The sequence below is a fragment of the Panthera uncia genome (genome assembly GCF_023721935.1).
Source record: "Panthera uncia isolate 11264 chromosome A1 unlocalized genomic scaffold, Puncia_PCG_1.0 HiC_scaffold_17, whole genome shotgun sequence".
NCBI classification, from domain to species: domain Eukaryota; kingdom Metazoa; phylum Chordata; class Mammalia; order Carnivora; family Felidae; genus Panthera; species Panthera uncia.
The window spans coordinates 82,137,484-82,143,546 of record NW_026057577.1 but is presented as its reverse complement, the minus strand read 5'-3'; the positions used below and the strand labels follow the sequence as shown (position 1 = coordinate 82,143,546).

The following is a 6,063-nucleotide window of genomic DNA, read 5'->3' as shown; positions in this document are numbered from 1 at the left end:
AGAGGGCTGTAAGTCATTGAAGGACTCAAAGATCTCCTTATATTTATATGTCTTTGAGACAGTAAGAAGGAATTAATTCTTGCCTGTTCTCCACTCTAAGCCATGACACTGAAAATCATATGGCAACATACATCATCACTCTCCTAACATCTCCAAACAATTCACCAATGATGTAACTATAAACTGTCAGCTTTGGAGAAGTGTGTTTTAGACAACAATGGAAGTGTATGTGGAGAACATTATAATTACGTAACAACCGAACTAAAGAAATCTAATAGTGAAGAAGGTGAAGATAATAAACACTTGGCCGTGCAGATATCACGATCACAAAAGTGGTTCTCTCAGGGTGAGGCTCATCAATTGCACTTCAGGCTGTGCTGACCTCTGCAATTTCCCCAAATGTGGGAAACTTGACTGCATAATCTGTTAGGAGACTGCATTTGTGCTCCTTAAGAAAACAAAAAGAAAAACAAAAACAAACAAAAAAACAGGTGAAGATAATAAAGTCAGTCTTATGAACTGCATGATTGATTCATCCATTTGTCAACACTGATTGAATCTGTCCTTTGTGCTAGGCACTGTTTGGCAGATAGGGATGCAAGATTAACAAAAAATAATGCTCATTGAAGATAAAGCTCGCACTGTAATTAGCATCACAGGCAGGAAAATGAATAATTATTTCACTGTATAAAACACTATGACAGAGTTATACAAAAGATGCTATGGGAGGCAATGAGAAGAAAATGTCCGATCACAAAGTCTTTTGTTTGCAGAGATCCAGGATGCAACTTTGAGGAGAAAAGCAGTATACAAGGTTTTGTGCATATATTTATAGTAATAATAAATGTAAAAATAAATATAAGGAAGCATAAGGTTAAACTATTTTTTATTAGTCAAATTGATAGTTGAATTTAAAGATGATGCAGCATTTTTATAGATGATTGTGTGTTCAGCAGTTGAAAATCTGAATCTAAAGCTCAAGATAGATGTTGGGGCTAGAAAGCAGTATTTTGATGTAGATTTATAGGTGATAAAGTTATGGAAGTGAATACGATTACTCAGAGAACATAGAGGAAGATGATCCAATATCTATCTATCTATCTATCTATCTATCTATCTATCTATCTATCTATTGGATGGGTGGGGAAGAGAAGCCTGTGACAGAAATGGTGGGAAAATATCAAGGGAGTTGGAGCCAATCCAGGAGACCCATTTTAAATATCAAGGAGGAAAAAAATTGGAGAAGGAAATTTTCAATCCTGTCAAATGCTTTGTAGCATCAAATGAAAAGACTGAAATGAAATATTACTAAAAGAAAATACTGCAGATAGCTTCTTTAATTGATGGGTAGATTCAAAGTTTTAAACTGGTTTTATTACTCTTTAGAATATTAGGCACCTTCATACCTACAAAAAGTAACTCAGGAACTAGAGAAAAAAAAATCATCAAATATAAAGTTTCCATTGTAGTCTTTCCATTGTATCAGCAAACACATTACCTGGTTTTTATTAGTCCAATAAAAGCTATGGCTTTTTCAAAAATTCAGGTTTGGATAAAGTCCACATGATTTTTGGATTTTCAAAATCTATTCAATAAGACCATAAGGAGGGTATAGCATGGATCCAATTTTATGGTATCTATATGTTTTCTCCAGGTCACTTGTTTCTTGCCCTCTTCTTTCCTAATATTTCCTATAGAGTTTCTCTGTGGTTTTCAAAATCCCGCTAGCATATTTTTGTCATACCCAACATTCATCTTATTGTGGGCTTAGATATTTTTGGAAGATCAAATCACTGAGCCTAATAAAACACAGATAATGGCATTTTAAACTATGTGGTACATCCATTTCTTAATGAGTTTAGGGGCCACACTGTCTGGTAAACGGCAGAGCGGGCACTACGGCAGATTTGGGCCGCTGGTGGGCATCAATGTGATTACTGGCTGGAAGAAATGTGGATGAGTTGGTCTATGTCTAATCCTTTTGTGGCTTCCTGTGTGACACACTGTAATGAAAACATCACCGCAAATTACAAGAATTGTCAAAATGGGCTACCAGAAGATTTTTTTCACTCTAGAGTTTGCTGACCAAAAATGTACAGTGTGTTGTGTTATATCTGTATGCTGCTCTTACTTAGTAGATGTACACAAGAGCTGAGCAATTAAGGCATGGTAAGAAATCTTTGAAGTCAATGGATTGGGGGTCTAGCAGATAAGTGTTTCATAAATGCAAATATAGAAATAGGTTGAAAGTCAAGTTTCACTCGTAGGGCTAAAACTCTTATTTGCTTTTGAATGCTAGGTATTCAGTTTATTAAAGACAGTTATACTGTTTCTATACTTACTATTTGTGATTTTGGGTGATTTAACAGTTAAAAACACAAACTTTCTTCTATAAAACTATTTAATCATTTAGGTCCTTCTAGGAAATTTATATATAAATACATTAATTGTTTGGTTGGGCCATGCAATGTAAGTTAAAGTTCTTAGGAAAATTAAAAGATCACTATTGATCACCAATTCACTATTGAAACCACACAACTAGAGTAATAAGTGTTTTTTAGTGATTTTCTCACTTCTCCCAAGAGCTTTAGAGATCTGCAGTACTATCTTCCCATTTTACAGATTAAGTATCAGAGACAGGCACACACAGGCAGCAAAGCCAATGTCACGATTCAAACCCAGGGAGTCTGACTCCAGAGCTCATGACCTTGGCCACTCAACTAGTTTTTGCCTACCTATGCATACTTTGTGCTGCCATGTACTTTATCTCATTTGAGTTTCTCAGCAATATGAGGCAGGTGTGGAAGGACAACTATTCCTACTTTGAAGAAGAAGTTCACAATTACATGACTTATGCAGTGTCTCATAAAAAAAAGGTGTGACAGATGACTAAATTCCAACTTTCTTAATTCTATTTTAGCCACTTGATATCCGTTAATCAACTCACTTCTTTTAGAGAAACTAGAATTTTTCCTGTAAAAAAACAATGAAATGTTCTATGTGCACTTTAAAAAATGTCATTAGCATTTCTCTAAAAGATAATAAAATATGAAAGCAAATCACACTTTTCTTTGATGCATTAATTCAACAGGTAGTTGTAAGGCAGTTTTGAAGGGCCAGAAATAGGGTTTATAGATAGTAGCTGAGGTCATCAGAGAAAATACATCAGGTATTGTGAAAGTACCATGTTATGGTCAGCAAGGAATGAAGCCCTCAAAAGATTTTGATGTATATAATTAAGAGTTTGAAATAGTTCAAGACTGTTGCCCTTTTTAAAATAGCTACTCTCCCCAAACCTAAAAGACCAAATGAATTAAGCACACACTTAATGAATGCTTCACATGTCCAGAACAGTAGGTAGAGGAGGTCAAAGATGATTGAGACTGAGCTCCAGCTTTCCAGGAAGGTCTTGTAAATAAGGAGTAGGCAACATGGCAATAGCTTTAATATGAGACAGAATGTGAGAAGTGCCATAAGAAAAGTAAAAAATACAATGGGGTTCAAGAAAGGGTGAGAGCACATCTGGTTGGGGGCAATCTAGAAAGCTTTGTAGGGAAACATTTTGTAGGATGGGCAGGGTTCTGGCACCAGAGAGAAATGTGTGGTGTGAGGCTAGTGGGAGCTTGCAATCTACAAACTGAGAAAGTAAATGGAAGTTTATATTTTTCCTTAATTTTTTGAAATCACACTTATTTTTAATGGTTCTCTGCAAAGAAGAGAAGCATATACTGTAATTGAATCTAAACACTTCTAAATTGATAAGGCTTTTCTTCCAAGGAAGGTGCAGAATTGTGATCAAGATAATCTGATTGACTGTCTTTTGCAGTAAGTAGGAACTTAAAAAAAAAAAAAAATGAGTGCCTAGGGGCGCCTAGGTGGCTCAGTTGGTTAAGCGTCTGACTTCAGCTCAGGTCATGATCTCACAGTCCGTGAGTTCGAGCCCCGCGTCGGGCTCTGTGCTGATAGCTCAGAGCCTGGAGCCCGGTTCAGATTCTGTGTCTCCCTCTCTCTCTGCCGCTCCCCTGTTCATGCTCTGTCTCTCTCTGTCTCAAAAATAAATAAACGTTAAAAAAAAATTAAAAAAAAAAATGAGTGCCTAAGTAATTGGCCTTTCAAGAAAAAGTCACTGGTAAGTTAAAAATAGAGTTAGTGGGGCGCCTGGGTGGCGCAGTCGGTTAAGCGTCCGACTTCAGCCAGGTCACGATCTCGCGGTCCGTGAGTTCGAGCCCCGCGTCAGGCTCTGGGCTGATGGCTCGGAGCCTGGAGCCTGTTTCCGATTCTGTGTCTCCCTCTCTCTCTGACCCCCCCCCGTTCATGCTCTGTCTCTCTCTGTCCCAAAAAAAATAAATAAAAAAAAAAAACGTTGAAAAAAAAAAAATAGAGTTAGTAACATCTTTGGAATTTCTTCTACTTCTCCACTTCTTAGTACAAATGACAGAGATTATAAAAGCTTAATTTTGGAATTGAAAAATGGATATTAGTGAAATGAGTAGAAAAGTGTTTTTGAATATAGTTGCAATCTACAACTTTTTATAGGTTTATTTTTAAATATGGGTCAGTGTACAAAGGTCCTCTGCTTTTCACAAATATCCAAAACCTATTTTCTACCTGATAAAAATCTCACAGTTCATCATGCTAGAATGTCTGAGATTCATTAGAACATACCAAATACATTCCACTTATCAAATGAATGAAAGTACCAGAAGGTTGCTATGCTGAACACAACCTATATAACAAACATGTGTGGCAACTCCCCATGGACCTACTGCATTACGGTGGTAACAACAGTGAACTCAGTCCCAAGCTAACAGTGTGAGACTCTTCCTTCTCTCAGGCCACAAAGCATTTCCTAGGAACAGTTACCCAAAAGTGTTCGAGTTATTAGCACCTAATTATGTTTTAGCTAATATAGGCACCATCACAGTACAAAATAAAAGAAATAGGAGGATGGAGAATCTGCAGTGAGTAAATGTAAATTTAAGAATGGTCAGATAGGTTTTACACAATATTGTCAGACTGATTTAGGTGAAGGCTGAAGCTGTTTTAGTGGATTCAAACTTCAATTCCTGAAAAGGAAGAATGGAATTTTCTTCTGAGAGAAAATAATGTTCTATTCACATGATTTAGGGCCCTTCTAATCTGTTTTTTTCTAGATTTGCTTTCAGGAATTTAGCTTACACTGAAAAAGAACTAACTGATTATACGATGCTAATAGAACACTTAGAAATTCCTATGTTTAAATGGCTCAAGTTCATTATTTTAAGAGTTTAAGAAAATCATTTAAGGAGAATGTTAGGGTATTTTGTTGTTATTTCCATATTCAGTCCCCGGTTTGCCTTTATTTAAAGACACACTTTATTCCTTAGAACAATCTTAGGTTTATAGCAAAATTGAGCAGAAAGTACAGAGCTCTCATATAGCCCTGTCCACACACAGGCACTATCTCCCTCACTATAGACATTCCACACCAGAGTGGTGCATTTGTTACAATCAATGAACCTACACTGACACATCACTATCAACCAAAGTGTACAGTTTACATTAAGGTTCACTCCGGTGTTGTATATCCTATGGGTCTGAACAAATGTATAATGACATGTATCTATCACTGTAGTATCATTCAGAATTATTTCACCATCCTAAACATCCTCTGTGCTCTGTCTCTGTCCCTAACTCCCGGCAACTATAAATCTTTTTACTGTCTCCATAGTTTTGCCTTTTCCAGGACATCATATGGTTGGTATTATACAGCATGCTGCCTTTTCAGATTCGCTTCTTTTACTTACTAGTATGTATTTAAGTTTCTTCCGTATATTTTCATGACTTGATAGCTCATTTCTTTTTAGCACTTTTTAGCACTAATATTCCATTGTCTGGATATACCACAGTTTATCCATTAACCTACTGAAGGACACCTTCGTTGCTTTCAAGTTTGGGCAATTATGAATAAAGCTGCTATAAACACCTGTATGCAGGTTTTTGTGTGGACTTGGGTAAACACCAAGGGGCATGATTGTTGGATGGTATGGTAAGAGTATGTTTGTTCAGTTTTGTAAAGAAGCT

At 36.5% G+C, this 6,063-nt stretch overlaps 1 non-coding gene across 1 annotated transcript; it reads left to right on the top strand.

Moving 5' to 3' along the window:
• Positions 1-295: 295 nt before the first annotated feature.
• On the top strand, positions 296-454 carry LOC125935908 (U1 spliceosomal RNA). The gene has a single exon (XR_007461886.1). It is a non-coding gene; the product is annotated as a U1 spliceosomal RNA (small nuclear RNA).
• Positions 455-6,063: the final 5,609 nt, after the last annotated feature.